Raw genomic sequence first — 27,499 nt, 5'->3', positions numbered from 1 at the left:
ACCCATGCATCAAAGTCTGCAGATGCATCAAAGTTCAAAAAGTTCCCCCGTTCTCAAGTTTTACAAAGTTCCTCAGGGTTTCAAAATAATCAAGCTTACAAAAATGTTCACCGCAAACCTTAGGCTTACCTCACCTAAGCTCACAGATTTCACAACATTCCTCAATAGTGTTTCACAGCAAAACTTCTAAAGACTTTTCTAAGGGTTCCCTTCCCCATATTTGCCATATGGAATTTCTTTCCTCTTTACTTACTTTTGTTCATTCTTGCCAAATTCAACATCCTGTTTTTTAGGGCAAAGTTCACTTTAACACACCTTCCTGCGGCTCTTACTCATGTTCTCCCCTTTGAATGGCCTCTGTGTTCATTTTCGATTTTACTCCTACTTTGTTTTCACTAAGCTCCCCTGCTGTTGTGGAGCTCGTTCAATGATTTCCATTTCACTCCTATTTCTGTCACGCACAGCTCCCCTGCAGTTGCAATGCTTTTTACAGTTCAGAGATTTTCGAATGCGTACACCTCGATACGGGACAACTCTGTGATATTGTATCCTTCATTTGCATTGTTTTCCTGTTAACGGTATCTTCTTTCTTGGCACTGGGTTTCTCACATTCAGAAACTCACCGGTTAGGGATTTAACAGCTTCCTTCAACTTCCCTCTTTAAAGGGTCCTCCCGGGCTTCCTGCTCTACTCAGGGGAACAAGCATCTTTTTGGCTCCCTTGTATAAATTCCTCTGTCTCCTTGGAGACACGGCTCCCTTGCCACGCTTTCTTCTGCCTCAACTTGCAGCCCTTTAGCATCACGGCATCCTGTTCTCCTTGGCCTGGTTCTAGGCAACCCGGGCTCGGTTGCACCTCCAATCCGCCATCCAGCTCGCTCTCTTCTCCTTAGCAAAAATGGCTTAAAAGCAAAAAGTATCCCTTGCTGGACTCGGCCACGCAGCCTCCCTGTTGCACTCCTAACTTTTGCTCTGTTGAGTGCTCCCCCTTTTATACACCTTAGCCCTGTCAAGGGGTTTCAGGAGTGAGTCCTTGGCCTCCATTGCCTGACTCCAATTAGGCCAATTATTGGGACATGCCTGACTCTTGGGTTTCCTTTTCTTCATCCCAGTACTGGAGTGCAGGTGTGTATAGCTGTTGTCAAGTGCCTGAATCTGCCTGAGGTGTGGTGGCCTCTCCATTCATCTTCCTCCTCACAGTACTGTAGGGACCTTTCCCATAGGTAATCTTTCTTACTCTTGAATGCCTCTCCCTCGTCTCAGTATGTGTTGGAATTGAGGAGGGTGGAACAAAATAGGACTTATAATAATAGCCAATAAAGGCTGAGGAAGAGTGGGGTGATGGATAATTGTGAAAGGGGATACCGTGTCTCATCCTCAGGCATCCTCTTCCCACTCTGCTTCAGCTGAGCTTTTTTGGGCATGTCGGATGTCAGGTTGCCTTCCAGCGCTCCTCTGCCTTTCCGACCCCTTCTTCCGACCTACCACAGTTTTCGCCTATACATTATGCCTTTGAAGAAATACTAAATTAAGAGGGAATGAGAATGATTCTGTTCTAACAGTTTAAACTTTTCACCACCTTTGAAAACTCAAAAGATGAGCTTGATTAGCAACACCAAAACAACATCTTTCTCCTCTGATATCCTTTTCCTGCTCCAACTAATCCAGTTCCACTTCTATTTTGTTGTCCACAAGCTCCTGTGCCCCCTTGCATAGTCAAGCGGGAGATACACATGAAGAGAAGTACAGAGGAAGACTTGATAACCTACCACTATAATTGTAATCTGACGGTTACGGCCAAAACCTTTTTAAGAAATGCATCGGTCTTTTTTTTTAAAACCCGTTGATTGGTATTTTCTCTAGGATTGCACCAGGAGAATCGTCTAGCATTGAAACCTCTGCATTTCAGCATGAGAGCTTTAAAAAAATATGTTCTCTTTCATTTATACACTGAGACACCAAATGCAAGACTTCAAATGAGCCCAGTTCAGTATGCTGTAGTTCTTTTAGTAATGACAAATGGTAAATGACCGGTAATTGGCCCATCGTTACACCGACTGCACTGGTTCTCATATATTTATGGACATGGAACAAATTCATGATCCTTTAGGAAAACCCTCACATCGTGCCTCAACACAGGGAATTTTTTTTAAACATGTGTTGCGATGCATGCACCTAATGGCTCGCGTTGGCAGTGGGGAGGTGAATTGAAGGGATAATAGAGCTTGCTGGAAATGTAGAGTTTGTAGATGTTAGGTTTTCTTAGTGGCGAAGGCATACTGAACCGCTGTCATTTTGGAAGTTGGGCCCCTCAAGGTGAAGACACAGTACTAGAGAATAATGACTGTAGGCCTCTGCAAGAATACCCACCACCACCCTTACTCCTATCCTAGGCAATAGCCTAGAAGGTTTTCCTACCAATTAAGAACAGAACCCTTTCTTGACTCACACTGTAGGCCCATGTAATCCGAAAGGAATGTCAACATCAAAGTGCAGGTAGGGTTGTGCCTAGCTCTGATGGACGATCTCACGAGAAGCAGGGCAGCGGTCTGAAGCTGCCAAAATAGGGATCTCAGATTTGGAGCACCCACGTACTCAAACCCCCAGCCATTCTGTTTGAAATACCAGAGGCTCACTATCCAAACTCCTAAATCCCTGAGTTGTCGTTTGATTAGTGTGTGCGCAACAGGCAATCCAAGAAGGGGGCAAATGCCATGCGGGAAGCACTGTGAGTTGTACTGCGAGGTGCACATGGTGAGGATAACAAATTTAGGCCAACGAAGGGGAGGCATGGCGAGGGCGCCAGAGCGTCTGGGATCAAACAAGCTCTTTGTGGCTATCTTGACCTCGAGAGTATCCACTGAGCTCATGTCTAAATTACCAGGTGCACACCCCATGGTCGAAATGTGAAAAGAAAGGTCTATTCATTTAATAAACCAATTGTGTTGCTAAGGTGTGAACTTATCGAGGCCAAGGACCACGTGGAAGAAGATGGACACAAGCAACTGCAGCCAATGATCTGGTGGTCAATAAGGGGCTGACTGTATGTATTTAGGCGCCCCACCAATGATAATAATGAGATGATGCCATCTGCCATTGTCATCATGAGTGACGTTGTTGTGCCCTAAAATGCTTTGTATGCTTTGAACAAACCAGTACGCTCCCTGGCAGTAGGGCTTGAATGCCCCTGCTGACATTAATTTTTCTTTGGGGGAAGTAAAAACTTTATCCTTGCAAAAGGTGTGCAGATCTTTTTTCCCTAGAGGGTTGCATTTATTCTGTTTCTGGTTGTCAGGAGGCCTGCAACACACCTGCTCTTCTTGAACTGGAATGTTTTATTTCTGAGAAATCAGTTAATTCCCACATGAACCTTTTGGAGCTGTGGAGATGTCATGTTTGAAACAAGAAAGGCCCACCAAGGAGACCAGGTACAAGGAGGGGATTGTTGCTTTGCTTTACTGCTAGACACTAGGCAGGAATGTCGCAGCTCTCATTTCTATAATGTCTATATTATCTCGCCTTTTTTCAAGTTTGAGAAGGCATCATGAAGCAAGACCCAGACAACAGATTCCAGGTTCAAAAAAGAAATGTTTTATTAAGTCAAATGTCAGGGTGGTTGAAGGCCTAATTAGCCCTATACTAAGGTGGCATTTCCCTACCTAAAGAAACTAAGAAAAGACTGAGTCAGAAAGTTCAACTTATAAGTCTGCCTGTGTCCAAAACCTATACTTACCCCCAGAACTAAAGCTAAACAATGTGTAGGGATGTCAGCAATAAACGAAACGGTGTTCCAAATAAAGTTCTGAGATTCTTCCAACTCCTGGCTTACTTTTCAGCTCTCGTTCTAGACCGTTCTACAAAGCCTCAGGGTTCCCTTCATCAAGCCCAGCTTGTCAACTTGTACATCTTTGCAATCTTTCAATGTTCAAACACAACTCCAAACCAACTTTATACTCCTTCAGGTTTCTTAACAGTTAAATCAGATTGCTTTCTCCTGTTTCACTTCAGCAACCTCTTTGACTTTCACAGTTGCGGTTTCCCCGGTCTAGGCGCAGTTGTCAGACCACACTGTCCACCCATCACAGGTAGCTCAACCAGGAACTTTAAAGGATAGTTCCGGGACTTTTTTTTTATTGTCCCTACGGGTCGGCCATGTGTTTGTAAGCATAAATCGGTAGATCGTAGGAAACTTTCCTATGGACCTTACCCGACTTTTCGCCCATTATCGCACTCGAAATCAGCCTCCATTTTGTGATAATCCTATCATTCCGCCGCATCGACCTGGCTCACCTGCCTTTGCGGCACTAAATCAAATCCCCCGCCCCTGAGCCTGACATCAGCAGACGCGTACTGCCCATTTCAAGCACGTCTCGTGTCAACAATCGCTGCGCCTCAGCTATTGACGTGTTGCCATGGAAATGGCAGGACGCCTCTTTCCCCAATAAGTATAAACAGACCGTTTCACAACACACAGCAGCAGATTTTCGATTCCATTCCTCTCTCTGTGTTACTTTGAGTATTCTGTGACTCGTTTCAGTGCTCTGGTCAGCTACCTTCGCCGCTTGTAGCCCGTGTGAACACCTGTACCATCTCTGTAAATTATTTTACTATCTTTACCGCACAATGGCCACAATAATGCCGTATATGTACGAGCCCGAGTACACCGAGGAAGAACTACTGGAAAGTCAAGCACGCGAAAACGATGGGGATTCGGACGGCAGTTGGGAGGACCAGTCAACGGATGAAGAGCCTGGACCATGTCGCATGGACGGCGTCTCCACCTGGTGCACGTGCAATCGGTGCGAGCTAATGCCAACTGAGGAGGAGAACTGCTGCTGCCGTGAAAATTCCGGGTGCTTGGCCTACATTTCGGAAAGCGAGCAAAGTCTGCAGGAAGGCGAGCAAAGTCCGCAATGCATCACCGAGCTGCCAGAGTTCAGGGAAGCCTGCCTCTCACGGACCGTGTTGAGGATGATGATGGTGCTTATGCACGAACTTCGCGGCACTGTTCGTCCGCGTAATCCGAGTAACGAGTAAGTATACTCTGTTTGTGATGTCAGTGATGCCACCACTATTTCATGGTCGTCTCCCACATATAAAATTACATTTACATATCATTCGAACGCATGTAAATTTGTTCCATATAGTGCATTTTCTAGATATAATTTTTTTCTAAGAAAAATGACATGTGTTACCTGAATCGACATTGATAAGAAAGTTTGGTCAGTTTAATACAGTTTGCATCTTTTTTTTTCACAGGTGGTACAGGCTGGTGGCCTATCGTTGCTTCACTTGGTGGCTTCACGGGAGGCTCGGACACCGCGTTCGGAGAGTAATACCTGCCTGTGCGGTACTTGCCATTAGACAACATTTCCCCAGTGACAGTGGACAATACCGCGGATTTTCCCTCGATGTGCTGCAACCTCAACTTTACAATGTGTAATGTTTATTATTTATGTTTAATTAAAATCTAAAATAAAGCCCAACATATATTTTAACAATGGTTGTTTTGATTTTTTAAATGAATCTAGTGTATATTCTCCTGGGAGGGTGAGGTATTTATAAACTCACCCCCCTGCATTCCATGTAGTAGATCCTGCAGCCATCCTCTTACATTCAGTTAGATGGCCTCTCCTTGGTGAGGCCCTGCGGCAAACGGGTCTTGTCTGCACGACCACCGCCCCGATCCACCCCCCGCCCTATCAAAGGCAGTTCGCACCGGGGTACTTGTGCTGGCAAGTGGAGCTGTCAGGGAGCGATAAAGGCCAAGAGGTGCCAAAGACCATGTACACTTCAAAGTGGTCTATAGAGCATGGGTTGTTGTTCCCATGTCTACCTCCAGACCCCGTGTCTCCTGCCAAGCATCCCCCCTCACGCTGGATGGCCCCCTGCAATCCACATAAGTGTGTCTCCATTCACGAGTCTTCCTGTGTCTTGTCTGCACGACCACCGCCCCGATCCACCCCCCGCCCTATCAAAGGCAGTTCGCACCGGGGTACTTGTGCTGGCAAGTGGAGCTGTCAGGGAGCGATAAAGGCCAAGAGGTGCCAAAGACCATGTACACTTCAAAGTGGTCTATAGAGCATGGGTTGTTGTTCCCATGTCTACCTCCAGACCCCGTGTCTCCTGCCAAGCATCCCCCCTCACGCTGGACGGCCCCCTGCAATCCACATAAGTGTGTCTCCATTCACGAGTCTTCCTGTGTCTTGTCTGCACGACCACCGCCCCGATCCACCCCCCGCCCTATCAAAGGCAGTTCGCACCGGGGTACTTGTGCTGGCAAGTGGAGCTGTCAGGGAGCGATAAAGGCCAAGAGGTGCCAAAGACCATGTACACTTCAAAGTGGTCTATAGAGCATGGGTTGTTGTTCCCATGTCTACCTCCAGACCCCGTGTCTCCTGCCAAGCATCCCCCCTCACGCTGGACGGCCCCCTGCAGACCGCATAATGCCACGACATATACACGTCATTCATTCACAAACACACCCCTGTTTCGAATTCTTTATAACCCACTTCATATTTCTAATGAGAACTTCTTGGCGCTTTGCTAGTCAACCCGTGAAGGTGCTGGTTATCTGCTCTTCGTCTCTGTGAACTTCCGTGACCACTTTGAGCAAACTCGTCAGTTTGCAACCTGTGAACTGCTCCCTGTTCTACGACAAGAAACTACTCTGATCCCTGCATCTAACTGTTTGTTCGTCAAGGTAAGTCCATGTACCATAATCATTTTGCGTCCAATTTTTTAATTTATATCTATTTGCTAGTAGTCATCAAATTGCATCCATGTTTTCTTTTCGTTCACGACAGTACATGCAAGGAACTAGTCACATGTTCTGAGTTTAGTCAAATTACTTTTTCTATTTTTTGAAAGTTATTGAAATACTTATCCGCATGTGAATAACATGTATAGTTCCAAGAACCAAAACGGACCTTGCATTGAACCTTTTATGTGTCATTTAATGTTTTAACACATTGGTATTCATAGAGAATTGTTGATCTTTACTTTTCAGAACTTTCCATAATGCCTGCCTGTTCCATTGGCGGTTGCCCTTCGAAGACCCATAACAAATCTGAAGGTACTATAATGCATGTTTTCCCTAAGACAATAGATCAGATAAGAGAATGGGTCCGATATTGCGGATATCCAGCCTCTGAGATAGAAAGTAGAGTCCTAGAAGTCTTTGCGGACAAGAGGGGTGATCGATACCGCATCTGCAGCAGGCACTTTAGCCCAGACATGTACTCCACATCATTGCTAATAAGGACGAAAACACCGCGAGCGAGGCGAAAATTGCTCTCAACCGCTATTCCCACTCTATTCGTCCACATCCCTCCACTGGTGAGTCAAGTTTACGTATTTATCTCTCGGCATTGCGGTAGTGTGTAGCATTAGCTAACAATAATTTCCCCATTTATGTATCCACTCAATATGAAGGCTGAAGATTCTCCATCCGTGTCGTTATTGCAGTCATCAGCCACTTCAAGCGCCTATCGGGTAATCTTACTTAGCTATTCTGACACTGACTTGTTTTAGGCATGTAAATCAATAGTTTTAATTGATCGTGTAATTATTTTACCTAATGGTACACCACAGTACTCGTCCTCTAGTCTTTGTTTTCAGTTATAATTATTGTTATCCAAAATAATGCAAGTACTGTCTTTCAGGGAGATGCTGAGGAGTCCAACGCATTGACGACAACCGTAGATGTCACTCAGATGCTCGAGGTACGTTTCCGGACAGTTCCATCGATGGAGATCATCAGATCTTGCATTCTTGTAGCGTGATTGTTACACACAATGTTTCTTTCGTTTTTAGCCATTGGTATGTCCTTCTGTCGTCGCCCTCCTATATGTCTTCTTTTTTCAATATTGTGTTCATTACTAATGAAAGTCCTATGTTTCAGGGAGTCGATGGAGCATTAGTCCAAGAGGAAGGGGGAGCATGCAGTTACGGGTCGGCGCAACAGCTTGCAGAAGTGTGCACCGCAGTTACAGCGTCCCTTGATGTTCTTATGCATTTCGAGGTATGGATACTGACAGATCAATCATGCGAGATCAAATGACGTGATTACATCCGCTATACTTCCTTCTTTATTAACGCAAGTACTATGTTTCAGGGAGCTGACGGAGCTTCTTCAACAAGAACATCACCCCTAGTAGTTGATGCAGATCTCTGGGTGGTGACACTTCCAACGATGGAGCAAATCGAATCATATTTAGATATCCATTATTTATTTTAGACAACTGATCATTTGTGCAGGTCTATTTAGATGAGCCGTTGACGCCTGCAGAAAGTTTATGTTCTTTTAAACAAAATAGAAAACCATACTAATGCAATTACTGTGTTTCAGGGAGTTGCTGAAGCGTCATCTTCAATAATATCATCAATGGAAGTCTATGCGGAGCCCGAGGTATGGATCTTGACAGTTCAATCTAACTAGATCAACAATGCGTGAACTATTGTCGTTTGAATGTTCTACACAATGCGTTCATTCGTGTTTTGCTATTGAGATGTACGTATGGGTATTGGTCCCCAAGTACATTTTGTGTTTTCAATATTATTATACATACTAATGAAAGTTCTATGTTTCAGCGAGTCGATGGAGCCTCAGTGAGTGATGGATGTGCTTATCATGAAAGTATAGTCGTTGCAGCGCGAGAGGAAGTGGAGACATGCACACACGAGTCGGAGCAACAGCGTCCAGATGTTGAAGTTCGAGGAAAGAAAGTTTCAAAGAAAAGAAAGCAAAAGAAGGTTAGTGTCCTGTTCACTATATTATGTTGTCTTTCACTGTCAATAGTTCAATACTGTAAGTTGTGTTTAAACTGAACATCCCTTTTCTAATCTGTCCTCTAGTTGCGAGTGGGTGTAAGAACTAGATCTACACAGACAGTGAAGCGAACGAGAGATGTTGCTTGTCAAACCTTTTGGCAGGGACTTGAGACTGGAGATGCATCGTGCCAATGGGAAGAATATGAAGTGATTGACAACGGAGCTATACCACCACCAGCCATTGATAGTGAATGTCCTCCTGGTAGTTTGGATGCAGTCGTAGATCAATTCACAGAATCCACACCCGCAAAAAATAAGAGCACGCGAAAGTTGAAGACATTGTTTTTTTCTCCCATCTCCGGACAAGGAACAGATGTTGCAATGGAAGAGAATGAAGTGGACGACAATGAAACACCATCAATATCACTCAGCATAGCGGAAGACGATATCAGAGATTGTACCTTTCATGCGAGTGACATGTCCTCAACGTTACAGGCCGAACCAGCTGGGATGCAGAGTGACAGTATAAGGAAAGAGGCCAAATTCATTGTATTCGATAGCTGTTTGATGGATATTATTATGATGATGAAATGTGGGCATTGGGTTGGTGGGGAAGTATGTGGGGAGCCATTGATTAATGTGACTCGTGCAATTCGAGGCACTAACCTTAAAATACATGCCACCTGTACACAATATCATCCGTTCGCATGGTCTGCACAACCCATGCTGGGGCAACTGCCAGCAGGCAATCTACTTTGTGCAGCGGCCGCACTTTTTAGTGGTTCAAGTTTTAAAAAGTTACAGTATTTCTTTCAGTTTGTGGGAATCCATTTCATTGCGAAAAGTCAGTTCTACAAATACCAAACCGATTATCTATTTCCAGCCATCAGCGAAGCTTGGAGAATGGAAAAAATGTCAATGGAAAGTACATTCGCGGGCAAACGCTTCAGGCTAGCCGGTGATGGACAATGCGACAGTCCAGGATTTTCAGCCAAGTACTGCACCTACCACTTTCAGGACATGGAAAGTAAGAAAATTGTGAGTTCGGTGGTCGTGCAGGTGTCACAAAGTACATCCTCAGTGGCCATGGAGAAAGTTGGCTTTGTAGCATCATTGCAAGAACTACAATCGCGGGGAATGGTGATCGACCTGATAGCCACGGACAGACACGTTTCAATTGCCAAGACAATGAGAGAACAGTACAAAAATATAAATCACCAATTTGACGTATGGCATCTTGCAAAAACAATCAATAAAAAATTGTCGGCTGCAGGAAAAAAAAAAGATATGCAAGGTATTTCACAGTGGTCCAAGTCAATCAGCAACCATCTTTGGTGGAGCTCAAAAACATGTGAAGGGTCGTTGGAAATTCTACTGGAAAAATGGCGGTCAGTAATGTTGCACTGTAGCAACGTACATCAATGGTCGACAAATGAGCATTTCCACAAATGTGAACATGGCCATTTGTCCACAGAGGAGGCACGGAAGAAGAAGTGGTTGATTCCTTCATCACCCACTCACAAGGCCATTGAAAAGATTGTATTTGATAAAACTATAACAAGAGATTTGAGGGGACTCACGGAATTCTGCCACACAGGAGATTTGGAGGTGTTCCACAATATGTGCCTAAAGTACAGGCCCAAAAGATTGCATTTTGGCATGGAAGGCATGATAAATCGGACTCTTCTAGCGGTCTTGGCACATAACCATAATGTTGGCCGTCAACAAAGTAGGACGACCGGAACTTTAGGGACGCTTCGCTACAATAAGGCCTTCACTAAAAGAAGTAAACAATGGGTGATCAAACCAGTGTTTGAGGATATGCAATATGAGTTTATTGAGAGACTTATCGTAGATGTCCTCGATAGGCACATACATGGAGTGGTGAACGAACCTATGCAGGGGACAACTGCATTGCCACCCAACATTGCCTCTGTTCCATGTCCACCTAAAGCAGAGCTCATTGAGAAATACACATCACGGTTTAAATGATTGTAATTCGATTGTCTGTTCTCTCGAGTCTCCTCATGTTGCAGGCCCATTGCAATTAAACCAAACAGTAATATAAATCATTTTTACAAAAATTATAGAATGTTTCCGTATTACAAACACATGGCCGACCCATAGGGACAATAAAAAAAAAGGCACGCAGACAAGATGCCCTTACACTAACTGGAGCTAACTAGAAATGTGTGCTCGCTCAAAGTGAAGGTCAGCTGCTTTGATGTTTTGCTCGGGTGGCGGAACGGCCCACGACCCAATATAAGGTTCTATTGTGATTTGACCTTGACAGGCCGGGACCATCCTGAAAGACTAAGAAAAGATAATGAATAAAATTTCAGAAACGAAACGATGAGCCACGTTCATTAGAAGAAGTAACGTCGGCAAAGAAGGAGTGGTGTTTCGGGTCTGCCCTACACAGAGACACAATGGAAAATGCAAATATAATGTAAGTAACTTTTGATGAGTTTATACCGCAATTTCATTACTATACAGTGGCTTTAAAGACGGGTTCAGTTGTACTTGTTCGTTCTATGTGGCATAGTGTTTTCTACCGCGCACTATCTGGAGGAGAACCATCTTCTTTTACTGAAGCACCTCAAAACCTTCCTCTTTGCTTCTGCTTTCTCTCTCCCTCTCCCCTGCTACAACTGGTCCACTGTCTGCGACCTCGGTCCTGGGCCCTTCCACTCTCCACCTGCACTGCCTCCCTGTCAACCCCTGCACTGGGGGACTGTCTCAGTATCCTACAGCCCCCCCTTCCCAGCACTTGTTCTGCACTTACCTTGCACTTGCCACCAGCTGGCCCTATTTATTTATTATTTTATGCTACTTACCTTGTACTCCACTCCCCCCCCTCCATGCCTCGCCACGCCTTTAAACACTTGTGTACACCCAGTAGCGCTGTCCTCGCTATGAAATGAATAATTTTAATAAGGATCTGATGGTGAGACTAATTTCATTTTTTATGTTTTTAGGTACATCATTCACTACTGTCTGTGTCACGAGTACCAGACACCGGCGGACGGCTTCTACAGCCGCCAGTTGCTTCTCCGCGTGAACAACGTTACCACCCTGACCATTTTATGGGACGATCGCCAAGTACAAGTATGCCCTTACGCGGTACTAACGGTTAGATGCAACATACCTACCGTTGTGGTGGCCTAGTGCCTCGTTGTTGGAACAGCCATGCGATTATCAGTGCGACAGAAGAGCTTATTTTTATCGTAAACCAACACCCTGTGTACTGCACACGAACATCGCTTCCCTCAAGACGAACTAATTTGGATCGAGAGCAAATAAAAATGCAAATCGCTGAATATTCTCTAAACATTTGATGTCCAATAAACGTACTTTGCCAAATGTACAATCTTGCCGTTTGCTTTTAAACCACGGTTTCACATTCCGAATTGTGGTGCTGTATTGTGAGATGCTCTAAGACCCTGTGTACAGCAAAGGACCATCGCGTTCCTCAATACGAACTTTTTGGAACATGAGCAAATAAAAATGCAAATCGCTGAATATTCTCTAAACATTTGATGTCAAATAAATGTACTTTACCACATTTACAATCTTGCGGTTTGATTTCAAAGTACAGTTTCATATTCCGAATTGTGGTGCGCTGTATTGTGAGCTGATCTGTGTTGATTTCCGGGGTCTGTGTGGAGTCGCGTAGAAGACGCCTGGGCGCGTTTGCCTACGCAGCACAGTCACGTCACGGATAGAGGCGGGGAATATGAATGTTTTGATAAAGTCTGTTTCAGGGGCGGGGGATTTGATTTAGTGCCGCAAAGGCAGGTGAGCCAGGTCGATGCGGCGGAATGATAGGATTATCACAAAATGGAGGCTGATTTCGAGTGCGATAATGGGCGAAAAGTCGGGTAAGGTCCATAGGAAAGTTTCCTACGATCTACCGATTTATGCTTACAAACACATGGCCGACCCGTAGGGACAATAAAAAAAAAGTCCCGGAACTATCCTTTAAGCTTCTTATCCCACACAGGTTCTTCTGTATTTGTACTTGTGTGATGGTTCACACTCACTTGGCTTTTCCAGGTCAGCCTCTTAGCTTTGCCACAATGTATTCTTTCCTTTTCCAGTCTCTGGGCTCTGCCACAATGTGTTTGCGCATATAGTTCACTTCGTGGTGTTTTTGTTCCTTCGCCACAGTAAGTTCATACTTTCTAACAATCTTTCATACTTGCTTTACATTGCCTTTCATACGGCACGTGCTTGGCTTTCAATAGACGATACTTGAATGTCACATGTATTATCGGGTCATAACTTTGCCAAAAGCCTTCATTTAGTTCGATATTCAATAACTGCATTTTATATTGTCATTATATTTCCTCTCAAACCGTTGCTTTGGGTTCATTTCATCTTGCGCATACTTTTTCATTCATTCAGCATCTATTTTGGCTTCCCCACAGTCCCCAGGAGCGCCCCGGTCCGAGTGATCTTCCTTTCTCACTCACCGGGCCCTGGTGTCTCCTCCGGGCAGCTGTGCTTTCGGCTTCTGCTCCGCTGACGCACTTTCCTTTGACCGCGAGCCCCGCTCTCACTTCACCTTCTCTTCGTATCTCAAGGGCAGCTTCCCTTTCTCCCCGCGGACATTGTCTGCAACTCTGCTCCTTTATTCTGAGTCTGCAGCTACTACTGCAGATTTGTGACCAGTGAGGCTCCCACATCTGTGGTCTTCTCGCCGCCCAGCTGGCCTTTGGCTCCAAAGCTTCTTGGAATCATCTGCTGGTGTCCTGGCTCTCCTGCAGGACCCACCATGGCTGCCTTCTGGTATGCAGGTTTCTCCCTCCAGTTTCGCAACGATCGGCCTCGACTCTCTCCTGCTGCTCCCCTTTCTGTTGGACTCTCTCCCTTTTATACACCTGCAACCACTTGACAGGTTGCAGGTGTGAGTCCATAATTTTGATTGCCTGGTCGTAATTAGTGGATCACTTGGTACATGCCTGACCTTTACAACACTCTACAGGGCTCTTCCTCGTCTCGGTACTAGAGTGGTGAAATGCCTTAATGGTGTTCGCTACTCCTAGTTGCTTCTTCCTTGACCCAGTACTATGGTGGGTTGAATGAGGGCAAATGAGAGGAGATGATTTGCAACAGCCCACAAAGGCTGGTGGAGGGTGAGATTGGTTCTCATAAGGAAAAAGGGGATACCATGTCTTGCCTGCAGACCCCCTCTTCTTCACCCTCCTCCTAGTGTTGTTGTATTTAAGATGTATTTTTGTGTTTTTCCAGTCAGAGGGAAAAGGGTAGCAATATTTCATAAATGCAGATGGGACAGAGGGTTCATCATGGAATGGAAATGAGGGATACCTTGTCTCACCTAAGGACATCCCCCTAACATTCCTCCTCTACCCAAGTGATACTCCCTCGCATCTCCACCCCCAGGGTCGGGATCCAAGAGTGATGGCCCTTCCCTGGCCACCTGAGAAGAGGATGATGGGGAGAAGTTCCTGTCTTGAAAAGAGCATCTACTTTAGTGTGAGGAGCCAGTGATGAGATGCGGACACAAAGAACTCAAGGTTTCTGGTTATAAACTTTTATTCAAATTGAGAAAGGTTGGAAAATACCGCACTATCCTTAACCTTGGAGGTATTTCCCTATGTCAACCAAAAATGAAGGGGTTTGTCCTTTGTCAAAATGTCCAAAGCAAAATATTTCCTGTGTCCGTAATCCTGCTCTAGCCCTCACACTCTAAACTAACTCTAAGGTGCAAAGGATATTGTCTCCGATTTTCAAAAGTGTAAAAGTGTTCAAATCCAACATAAAGGTATAATTCACACCAGAATGTTCCAAATGGACAAGGTTTATAGCTCCAGGAAATGTCTCCCTTCCCCAGCTTCCTTTTCACCAATATGCAGAAGTTCAAACAATGAATAAGCAAGTTCCTTGTTTCCCAGAGGGTAACTCCCTCCTCTGTGTGCTTTCAGTTCCAGGGAATGGCTCCCTTCCCCAGATTCCTCCTTAAATTCAAGACAAATCAAAATCCCAAAGGCATGAATCCTCTTTGGGTATCTCTTTCCAATATTTGCAATGTGGGTGCGGGTCCCAGAATCGCAGGTTACCTGGTGTACTCCCCAGCCAAGCTTCTCTACACCTTGAAAACGACTCACAATCCCAAGGGCAAGGGTGTTCCTTGAGTTTCTTTTCCACTGTAGTTTATTATGCACCTTTATACTTTCCCTGGTATAATCCCCCGCCAGGGTTTCAACACTTGAGCTTGCCTGGTATACTCTCCTGCCAGGACCTATGTGCAGTTATCTTTCCTTTTGTCCACAAAGTGATGTTTGTCCACTGTTGGTTTATCACCTGCGGTTTCACAAAGTTCATGTTTAACATTTGCACTTATATTTGTTTTATTTCCTCTTTTCAGGTATGGGCCGAAGAACCCGTTTGTGATATGATTTTAGACCATGCTATACCCTTCCCAGGTTTCATTCAGCGTTTCTCTCGTTACTTTCATGGATCAGCATCCATTCTTAGACACCCCGGTAACCCGTCCATCTTCCCTTGGATTACCGCGTGCTTTCAATGCTTCGTGCGCCTCTTTGTTTCTTCTCTGTGCAGCTTGTTGGCTCAGCATACGTCCTGCCAGCCGCTGTAGCTTCACCCCATTCGGTTCCACTCTGGGTGGCTCCTGCTGCCTCTCCAACATAGGTGGCAAGCCCTATCACTCTGTTTCCTTTTGTGCTGTTGGGAGTTTGCACTTGTCACCCATGCCATTTGTCAGCTGCTGTGAATTTAAACTTCCTGGCAGAATGAAGCAACTTCCAAAGACTAGACTGCTGAGTTTGCTTATCGGTTCCAGTCATCTTCATTGCTCTATTCCTCTTTCTTGTCTCAGTTACAGTCACAGTATCGTTAGTATAATGTTGAAGAAGTTGCAATGGATCTCACTGGGAGTAATCTCTACTGCTCTCTGCCTCATCTCAGTTAATAATATATCACTCCCTGGCTGATGTTGGAGACTGTATGAAGTAAACCCAGCAAGGGATTGAAGGATGCCATTAAGGCATGAGGAAGAGAAGGAACATCTCTACACGGGGAGGGCGGGTGTGGGGGGTGGGTAAATGTGACTTCCTCTAACAATGCCATGTAATCCCCCTGAGGGTTGCCTCCCCCTCATTTGGTCCTCCCTCATATAACCGCCCCCAGGGTCAGGATCAGGTAGCGGCTGCCGTCCCCTAGCCACATGAGAAGCTACCTCCAGGAAAAGAGTGATGACATTGTCAGATTCATCATTTTAGTCATATCTTTTGTTAGGCTAAGGGTCTTATGGCTTGCACAGCATAAAGTATTTGATATAAGGTCCCTATTTCAAAGAGGGTGCAATCACAGTGGTGCTTATGTTATTTCTACAGAATTGATTGCAGTTCTGTACTTGAGGCAGCATTTTCCACATAGTTAAAATATGTCATGCCATCCAAGTTTGTTTTCAGGATTTCAATAGTAGATTGTTCCTCCAATGTGTCAAGGAAGAACTTGTCAAAGAGCTTTAATTGTGTAAACTCCATCTCTACCCATATGGCCAAGTACCCTGCAACTCTTCTCGCCCACGAGTAATCTTGTCCACAGCCAGGTGCACTCACCACTGGTAGTAGCAACACGAGTCATTTCAGAAAATGACTTCAGCGTATTGAAATGCATCTATCCAGGGACAGGGATCAATGCTATTGCTTCCTTCTCCCATTCTTGTTACACCAGCACATAAATCAAGAAATACTGCAGAGCTTCTTCATTTCATTTCATCATTTGTATAGCGCCTTTCATCACATTTCTGGTCCCAACGCGCTGTAGGTTGAAAGCCCTCAGAGGGTCTGAAGTATGGGAAAGTTAGGAGGCGCTAGTGTGTGTGTTTTCAAAATGGCCATTAAAGATTCTGACGACTTGATCGAGTCCCTGCTAGCCACCCATGTCTAATTGGCATGTGTATGGGTGGAGAGATGTACACTAGGGAAATAGCTGGAGGGTATGTGTCAGAGGATAGTCAGTTATGTGCATAGCTACAGTTCAAAATTTTGATGTGAAAGGAGGCTACATTCTTTTTGCAGAATTGTTGTGCAAAGGGTCCCTCGAGTTGTATGTGAAAGCAGATGCATGTGGGAATGTGACCACAACTTTGGCCAATTCCAAAAGCATGCAGTAAGAGGAAAAAAGAATTGGTTGTAATTGAATGAAAGCCTAGGATTGGTACATTCGGCAACATTCTAAAACATCTGGGTTGATAAATTATGGTGGCTATATTCTGCTTGCTTCTTGCTATCATTAAGTGGCTATATTCAAAACCCCACTTAACCTTAAAAGCAGCATTCTGCCAACACCTGCATTCCCTGTAGTGCAGTGGTCTTCAAACATTTTATGCCAAGGCCCCCCTGAGCAAAAAATAAATTGTTCGGGACTCCCCTGCTCCGCCCCTCTGTGTTGATGTTCCTTTTTTTTTTATAGAGGTAGCTGTGAAATGTGTGATGTCCATACACGAGCACACTGGATTGTTTTGTATATGAGACTGTGACGAGCATGCCAATCAAGGAAGTTGCCTCACATTGTAAATCCACTAGGGCAGTGGTCTTCAAAAATGTTTAGCCTGGGCCCCCCTGAGCAAAATTTGGGCAGGCCGGGCCCCCAAAAAAATGCCAAATGGACAGTATGTATTGCGCACCGTCACTGCACCCTACTCCCAGTATAGTCCGTGGGCTCCCCCACCTGCTCCCATCACAGTGGCTGGGCTCCCTCATCCCACTCCTACCCAGTCCCTGGGCTCTCCCCACACCATCACACACCCTGGGCTCTCCCCACCCTGCTCCCACCACTATCCCATGGTTCCCGCCCATCCTGCTCCCACCACAATACCTGGGCTCCCCATCCCGTTCCCAACACAGTCTGAGAGCCAGTGGCGGCTGGTGAATTTTTTAAGTGGAGGGGCATAACTATTTCCCCCAATAATGCCATAGCGACCAAGCGCAGTGAGGGAGTACGAACCAATCAAGGGGCTTTGGGGGGTTTCCCCCGTGAATGTTTGCATTGTAGAGCATTCTTTTTTTAAAAAAATAGGTAAATATCCAAACAGTTTGCAATTGCTGCTGGGCGATCCCAGAGGGCAGGCATGACATGTTTTACTGGACATCTATGATAGATGTCCAGCAAAAATATACCATCCCTGTACAATGTGTCCCAATAGGCCTAACACAATCAACATGGTTATGTGTGTATGCAAGGCGCTGGGGTGCCAGGGGGGAAAGCATGGTATTTTGACTGGACATCTATGATAGAAATCCAGAAAGAAAATACCATCCCTGTCCCCTGGGCTCCACAGTGCCTAAGTAGGAGAGCTGATTTTGGCAGGTGGGTAGGGCGATTGTGCAACAAAGGCATTTAGGCATTTTTAAAATGCCTTTGTTGTACAACTCTCCTTCCCCCCTCTATCCACCACTTGCCAAAATCAGATCAACGGAACAAAACAAACGAACACACACATTCATACAGCAATCAAGCTATCATTCACACGAACATCCATCACCATGCACTCACACATAACTCAAGCATTCACGCATCCATACACATGATTCAATAAAATAAATGAACATTAACATACCTTCTGCATTGGCTTACATGTGGGTGCTGAAACGCTCTGTTCCAGGCTGCTCTGTCCATATGTGCGAGGAGGCGCAGGAGCTCCCCCTCGCACACACAGACATGCAGGTCCCCAGGCAGCATTTCCAATGAGCTATGCAATGCTGATGAAGCAAAACGCCCCAGCCTTGCATGGCTCAGTGAGCATGTGCGGCTGGGGAATGTACTGAACCGTCAAAGGGAAATAGGGTTCCCTTTGACAGTTCAGCCAGCCCAGGAGCACTCCCTCAGCTGGTAAAAGCAAATGAGGTAGTGCTCATTGTTTCACTGGGCTGGCTCCTTAGCTCCTCTATAATGGATGAGGGGGCCACTGGGTGGGCACCCCCTCGCCATTATGGATGAGCAGCAAGGCTCGGACTGGCCTACTGGCCTGTTCCCCTTCCCTTTGTCTGGTTGCGCTCTGAAACACCAGTGTATGAGCATGATACAAATAAAATATCATATCATAGGGCAATGCCTGTACCGAAAATACTAAATGCTAGTGTGGGCCCGTCAAAATGGGCCACCTTTTTGGCCAATGTGGGCCAGTTTGATGAGTTACTTCCCTACGCAGTTAGCAATTTTGACCATTGTTGCTGAATAAATATTCTATAAATATCACATTGTACTTACATTTTAACACAAAGCACCCCCTTGGTTACTATTCAAACAGTCTGTTCATGAATATCCACTTACAGCTGCAGGCCACTTTTTCATTGTTGCCTGAGACAGTGCCATGTATCAGCCCAAGTGTGAGCCGCCCCTGCCCATTTCTTCCAATCTAACCAAATCTTTTTTTGCATTTCATGCTGGGCTCCCGTGGCCCCCCCAGGGATGCGGCCGCGGCCCCCACAGTTTGAATACCGCTGCTGTAGTGGAACACATTCTATAATCACCTAGAATCCATAACTCGGTCGCCCTCATGGACTCGACTATGTGCAGCACCCTGGTCACCTGCACACTCCCAAGTGCTACAAAAGGGCTATCACAAGAGATCCTCTGGTGCAAAGACTACAGTCTGTGCAATACAATGGCTACCCTCACAAAATCCTCCGAGATTAACACCCACGTCGCCCTCCTGAATTATTCCAAGTGCAGCACAACGGCCAACCGCATAAGTCTTCTTAGTTGCTGGAATTACAAATACATTTCTGTGATCAATAATATGACCATGTACAGAAGTTAGTCCTAATGCATGTATTTCAGATGCTATTTTGAAAGGTTTGTTAACATACTGAAACACTGTTGATTCAATCCTTTTCTTCCTCTGGAGAAGTTCAAACCAATTGCATTAACCAAAATCCTGTTAACAAAAGGGTATTGATAATGCACCATTGATCACGTTTGTAAAAGAGCCATGGTATCACAAGTATGACAATGACACAAAAGGTACAATTTGTAAAACCTTCATTCAATTCTCAGGGTTTGAAAAAACTCCTACTTTGCCCTATTACTAAGATGGGAGTAGTCTCTACCATCAAATAATAAATAAAATAGTCCAAGTTGAGGCCGTCAAAACAAAATGGCCCATACTAAATAAACCTATTGCCTACCCTTACGCTATTACAAATATGTGCAGGAAAAATGGTGTATGCAAAGAAAATCAGTGTGAGAATATAAAGAATCAAAGTGGCTGAGTCGGCTCTCCTCTCCATGTTGGACAGCATGGAGTAAAACGGTCCCGTAGACAGGATGACATACTCAGGTTCTCAAAACAAAGCAGTTCAAAACTTGGATCGAGGCCCGTCTGGCCTTCCATGTTAAAGTTACTTGTCCAGAGTTCCAAAAGTTCTTTCACAGTTCAACAAAAGGGTTCACAGTTCAACCAAAGGTTCACACAGGCCTCCCTTGATCAGGCTCGGACCTCTCAAAGTAAAAACAAAAAGTTCACATGGGTCTCACTCTGACAGGCTAGGACCTCTCAATCCCAACACTTGTAGGGGTTCCATTCCTCTAACTTATCACTCTTCTGGTCTCCATCAGACAGGCTCTGTCCTTTTCCTGATGTCAAAGACTTTCAAATGTGCAATGCTTTTACTATAGACATCTACAGGACCACTTCAACTTTCCCTTCAGCTCGCAACTCTTGTGTTATTTGTCCCAGTGGTTCTTGGTCTATGTAGTTCAATATTATAAGAACAAGAGTTCAATATTCACTTTCCACTTCCCTTTTTTGCCAGGGTCAGCCTTGATCATCACACTTTTTAAAGATCATTCACTATTTTGCTCTATAACCAAAAAGTCACTTTTCGCGGAGACTTTTCATTGGGCTACTTCCTTTCGCCGGACCACTCTGCTACTCGATATCGCTGGCTTTGGTAATTTCAAGTTCAACACAGGTCTGCCTTTCTTCGCGTCTCATCCACCTGCTTGGAGCCTTCAATTGTAAGATCTATTGTTGCCACTTAAATCTTTCCTTAACACACACCAGACTTTCATCTCGCTTGCCAACTCGCCGGCTGTGTGCATTCTTTTCTTGTCTTTGCTGTTCAGTTCACTAGTCAAGGTTAATACCACAGGCTTGGCCTCGCCTCCCCAACTCTGTCGTTCACCCAGGAAGGTTGTTGGTGCCTTTGAAGCACAATGCAGTCTTCTTATCTGGCCTTCTCCAGGTTATGGTTCTCTTGATGCAACAACCTCCTGCAGGGAACTCCTGGGTTCCTTTACCCTCGGCTCTCGTCCTACTATCTGTCACTCTGCTCCAGTAGGTTTGCCTTTGCCCCGGAAGTTCTGCTGCTTCTCGTGTTCCACCTTGCTCAGAGTGCGTCTTTGTGTTACGCTTTATATTCGAATGAGGAGAGCTAATGGGTATCAGATGCATGTGATTAAAGTCAAGTGCTTGACTTTGCCTGACCTGATTAGCGGGACATGTCCAATGAGGTTTGTAAAGGTTAGCCTTGTTACTCTTAGGCGCCCTCTTCCTCAGCCCAATGTTTGTGTAGAAAAGGAGGGACGGAGTTGGGACATCTGAGAATCCTATGAAATAGGAGGGGTCATGGGTATTGGAAAGGGAGGAACACTGCGTCTCACCATCGGTTGTGTAGAAAACCCATGGGTGTTTCTCTGAGCCGCGAGCAGAGTGGAATGATCTGGGAAGAATACCAAGAGAGAAGAACATCATTAGGCGAGAGAGGCTATTTCCCCTCCTCTATTGTAATGTCCTCTCCCTATGTCCCTTCAGTTTAAAGATGCTATCATTCCACCTCAACCCAATCATGTCCTTCTCTTAAACATAACATCTGCGATCCCAATAATTATTCTCCCCGTCCCTCTGACTAGTATTTTCCAAATTCCCAATCTGCTTTTGTAAACCACTACTGTTCCCATAACCCCCCCATATTCATTCCACCACCCAATATAAAACATTGTGACAAAGCTAAAAGAAAGAAATACCTCTTGCTTTTTCCTGACATGTCCCAACACAAAGGTCAGGCAGAGTCACGCAATTGGTAATGGCAGCACACACCTGACGGCACTTTCCTTTCCCCACAGGGATAAAAGGTGGAGCATGAGAACACAAAACGAACAAGGCAAACCGTACGATGAGGTGGCTATCCAACTATGGCAGTTCAAGAGGACGAGAAAGGCGCGAGAACCGAAGGGGCAACAAGGAGAGAAGCATCCTTGTCCTTTCCGACCTTGACCCGCGAACCCTCTGTGAAAGGAATCATAAAACCGCAAACAGTAGCCAGCGTGTGTTGCAGCAGATGTCAATGGCACACGGAGCCCTCCTATACTGATAGCCAGGACAGGGAGAGACGCTTGCTACTGTGGTACCGTCCTTGAAGCCAGAAGCAAGAAAAGCCAAGCGGTTTATCAGTCGATGAGTTGAGGGGAGAAACAATTCAATATTGCAGTGAATTTGAGCGGGAGCTCCTCACACTCGTGGGGAATGCACGAGCAGGCCTCTACCCCCCCCTCTCATAGAACCTTGTAGGCAAGCCAGTGTGCTTAATTGCACATGTCGCCCGAATACTGCCGTTCTTCGCCTTATCTCTGAAGCTGCGCCTACTTTTATTCAGCTTCTTCGCTAAAACTGTGGATATATTCAAAGTGCAACTGAACAACATAATCTGCGCTTCATCCATCCTCATGTGCAACGAGATCCAACGAGGTAGGAACCTCCAAGATGGCAGACCGAGTATGCTGATTCCTTTGTGGCTTGCCTGCTTCCTGAATTGCCTCTCCACCTGCCTCTGATTGGCAGCCTTGCCACGTGGCTATTTAGCCAATTCCGGGGCACCGACCGGCATTAGCCGGCCCCACACAAAGGCTCATAAAAAGGCTCCTGACCGAGCTTTACAGAGCCTGACGTCCTTATCTGCATCCCATGCAGATTACCAACCCGCTTCAATAAGGTGAGCCGACATCTAACTTTAGCCGTCTAACTCCCCTAACCCTACATTAGAATCTATATCCTGTTACAACTGTTGCCACCTTCTTACCTGCCTCCTTTCAATATGGGCACTAGTATCCGCTTCACACTCGACTGTCTTCAAGCGCCAGCTCTTGGGCTATCCGCCACTAACTACAGCTACAGTTCTGTATAGACTTTCCCATCTGCGCGAGTCTATCACTTCGATTTGCTGCACAGCGCCACTTTAAACTATTGCGTTACAGCCCCGCCGTAATAAGCCACCATGCTGTTGCATCACTCTGAACTACTGCCCCACTTTGAATGGCTGCTACACTGTGTTGCTACACAGTGCTGAACCACTGTCTTACTCTGTGTGTCAGATCATATGCTGCGTTGGGACCCTTCCACTGGTGCCCCCTAGCGAACACCAGGACACATAAACTGGATAATAGAAAATGAAGGTAAGTCCAATGCACAGATCCAGAAACTTTAGCAATCCAAGTTAAAGAACGTATTTATGTCCTTGGTTACAAAATGTATTGTTCACAAAAAACAGCCGACACGTGTTTTGACCTATCCGGTTATGAATAGTAGGTCATTGAATGCTTGCGGCAGGAAATTAAAAGGACTAATTGAATGAGAATATAGCTGAATTAGCTTACCCAAAGGTAAGATATGGAATGTAATGTGTGGAGTATTTGAGAGCAAATTCCCACAGTACATCCTGAAGCTTGAAATAGTGTTCACAATATATTGCCAAGAACGGACATGGAGGTGGCAGGGGGGGGGAGGGTCATTAATTAAGTTATAATCAAAATATGAATAATAGCATTGGACACAAATAAATGACATGACTGTAAAATCAAAAAATGAATAGTAGCAATTTTCACACATCAATGATATAAAATATATAATCAAAGATCAATAGGAGCAATATTCACAGATCAATGGTATGAAAGTGAGATCAAAGATAAATGATAGCAGTGTCACACCTCAATAATATGAGATAATTGTCATAAGACGCACCATGCTGGTAGTCACATTCCACAGTAACATGGACCCATTGTTGAGGGTGAATAATATTAACAATTAGATATGCAAAAGTGGTGAAGAGACAGTATAGCTAAATGGAATTAAGCTAATTAATTCTGACAAGGTAGCAAAAGTACGGAGGTAGTATTAAACATCCATATCCTATAATACAATAGTTACATGGTTGGCCTCCAACAAAATAATATAATAGATTACAAAAAGATATGCATTTCATGGTCTTAATTCAGGCCGATGGTGATGCATCTAAAATGGCAAATGAGCTTACATTCTAATTGCCTCAATTTCAAACATAGATTACCACCGCGTTTACTAGTTGTGGCTTTTGCCAAACCTAAAAATCGTATGTCTGATTTATTGTCTAGTTGATGTTGCGTTTGCCAATGTAAAGCCAATGGCAAATTGACACCAGTTTTATTAAGACTTGAGAGATGTTCTCTGACACGGACTCTCCACTGCCTGATTGTATTTCCTATGTATAGTTTGTTACAAACACAGATGATTGCATGAACCACTAATTTTGTTTTGCAGTTGATGAAATCTTTAATCGCAATTTTGGTCCCAATTTGGTCAACAAAATCCTGACAGTTAGGATAGGTATATTGGCACTGGTTACAATTGCCACATTTGAAAAGGCCCACTGGTTGGTGCAACCATGTCCGATGTCTTCCAACATCAGAGGGATAAAAAAAGGAGAACTCAGTTTGTTGCGAAGAGTATTCGCTTTGGTAAATGTACATTTTGGGCTCTGAGAAATATAAGGTGTTAGATCCGGATCTAAATGCAAGAGATGCCAATGTTTGGAGGCCAATTTAAACAAAGTAGAGGAATCTCTAGAGAACTGTGTAATGATTGAAATGGGCCTGAGTTGTATATCAGTAGAAGATTTTGAGCCCAGTAAGTGAGCCTGATTTGTAGATAAATATTTGCATGATGCCTTAAGCAGTGTGGGGATTGGATAGCCTCGTTGTCTAAAACGATTAATCGGCTGTTTGCGTTCAGCTATGAAATCTGTGTCTTTAGAACAATTTCTTCTTGCTCTGTAGAATTTGCCACCTCGGATGTTAAGGATGGTGGCTCTCTGTTGACAACTCTTAGCGTGCAATATGGCATTAGCTGCTGTTGGTTTGTGAAAGGTTCTGGTTTGGAGTACATTGTTTTCAGCAAAAATGTGCAAGTCTAGAAAAGTAACTATAGTGGGACTCGAATGGCCAGACAGAGTGATTCCAAAATTGTTGGTGTTAGCATGAATGACAAATTCATCAAAAGAAGTACTAGTACCTTGCCAGATTATTAAAATATCATCAATGTATCTTTTCCAACATACCAGTTTGTTATGGAATTCCGGTTTGTCTAATATGAGTTTCTTCAAAGTGTGACATGAAAAGATTTGCCAGAGACGGTGCAAACTTTGCAACCTTGGCAACACCTTTTGACTGTAAATAGTACACATTGTTGAAGAGACATACATTATTTGCAAGTGCAAATTTGAGAAATTACTTTATCATTTGGCTATGGCAATGGTAAGAGACAGATGAGTTCCGAAAGATATAGCCAATAGCTTGAATGGCTAGGTCATGGTTAGACTAGACAGCTGTCGCATCTAAAGTTGCTAAACGAAAGTTGGGTTGCCATACTATAGTTCGTAAAAAATTGCAAGACTTGTGTGCTGTCTCTGAGATAAGTGGTCATTTTAATGACAAAAGGTTGAAATACCTCATCAAGATATTGTGATATACCTTGGGTGACCCGTCCAATGCCACTCATTATGGGCCTGACTTCCGGCAACTTAGTAAAATGATTATGTATTTTTGGCAATAAATAAGGAGTAGGCATCGTGGGGTCAGTGATGGTTCGAAATTGCTTCTCATTAACAGTTAAAAATCCAGAGGCGTACCATTGTTCAATAAGAGATTGTAAGTCCAATACAATTTGTTTTGTTGGATTTTTGCTGAGTTTAACATAGCAATCTGGTGTATCGAAATGCTTCATTCCCATTTTGATGTAATCATCTGTGTCGAGTATAACAATGTTACCACCTTTGTTGGCTTCTTTAATCGTGATAGTAGGGTCTTCCTCTAGTTGTTTTAAAGCTTGCAATTCCTGCAAATCTAAGTTTCTCCGGTGAATTGTTTTGGTCTGTCCAATATTCTGTCTATATCCTTAATCATTGCCATGTGAAAAGTATCAATAATATTGTCAGTACTAAAAATAGGTGTAAATTTAGACTTGGGTTTAAGTTCAGTAATGTCCAAATGTCTAGTTTGTACATCTAGTTGTAACATTACTTGCTCTCTATCAGGAGTTGAATCTGATGTGAGAGATAATAATGTCTCAATGTGATCAAGATGTGATGTTGACTGAGTGCAGGTACTGGTGGTTTGGAAACATGGGTTTCATTCATTCATTTTTTGATTTTACACTCATGCCATTTATTTGTGTACAATGCTATTATTCATATTTTGATTATAACTTTTAATTAATGACCCCCCTGCCACCTCCATGTGCGTTCTTGGCAATATATTTTGAACACTATTTCAAGCTTCAGGATGTGCTGTGGGAATTTGCTCCCAAATACTCCACACATTAGATTCCATATCTTACCTTTGGGTAAGCTAATTCAGCTATATTCTCATTCAATTAGTCCTTTTCATTTCCTGCCGCAAGCATTCAATGACCTACTATTCAATACTGGCTACGTCTCCCTGATCTTTGTTTACATTGCATGCGGACGTGTTCGTATGAAGCGCGTGACGTCGCCTGCAAAACGTGCACGTGATATCATGCGCGCGATGCAGATGCTACGCAGCAATGCAGCCATTATTACACTTGGCTCCCGCATCACATACTACTCAGGAACTTGTCGCAACATACTTGTTTCCATATGGGGATTGGGCCCCTCAATTTAAGATAGCATTATTGCTACACAGGTATATTTCTTCTTTGGATTCAATACAACGGAATCAATCTATTCACATATGGCTAGATGCAGCCTTTTCATTTGCTTTTCGCTCCTCTTTAGAAATGAACACTCACTCATCTACCCATGACTTCCATGAGAGGGTAAGTTTGTTTACTCTAACCTTCCTCCACTTTTTACAAATCACACATCACCAACTCTGCTTTACTCAGGGTTTTCTCTAATTCCTTAGGTGGTCATCTTGTCTTACCATCCACCCATTATGCTATTCAATTGTTCCTCACCTACCTGGATACACGGTATTTTATTTTTTCCCACACGCACATTTTTTAACCTTGATTTCATGTTCTGCCACATATTTGTTGGCCCATACGTTTCTACTAACCTTGTTTTTTATTTTTTATTTGTCTCTGTCTTCGGACCCCTACTGTTATCTTCACTCGTGCCAACCACTGCATACTGGTATCATATTTTATTTACCCTTTTCTTTGGATGTGATGTTATCTGCTGACAATATCCTGTGCAATTCTATTGAATCCTTTTCTGTAATTGATGGCACCTTTTCTAATGTACATATGTCTATATTGCTATGCTATGATATAATTTCTACTAATATACAGCCTTGATAACGACCGGATAGTTCGAAACACATGTCGGCTGTTTTTTGTGAACAATACATTTTGTAACCACGGACATAAATACGTTCTTTAACTTGAATTGCTAAACTAAACAAGGACATTAATACGTTCTTTAACTTGGATTGCTAAAGTTCCT

The 27,499-nt window shown here is 44.2% G+C and overlaps 1 protein-coding gene across 2 annotated transcripts in view; it reads left to right on the top strand.

Annotated features, from left to right (window-relative positions):
* UFL1 (UFM1 specific ligase 1) overlaps positions 1 to 27,499 on the top strand; it is a 1,228,658-nt gene that overhangs the window by 197,386 nt on the left and 1,003,773 nt on the right. The window lies entirely within an intron of this gene.

The sequence above is a fragment of the Ambystoma mexicanum genome, chromosome 4p (genome assembly GCF_040938575.1).
Source record: "Ambystoma mexicanum isolate Mex_15411 chromosome 4p, UKY_AmexF1_1, whole genome shotgun sequence".
Taxonomy (NCBI): domain Eukaryota; kingdom Metazoa; phylum Chordata; class Amphibia; order Caudata; family Ambystomatidae; genus Ambystoma; species Ambystoma mexicanum.
The sequence above is the reverse complement of the archived record's forward strand: the minus strand, read 5'-3'. Positions and strand labels throughout refer to the sequence as shown.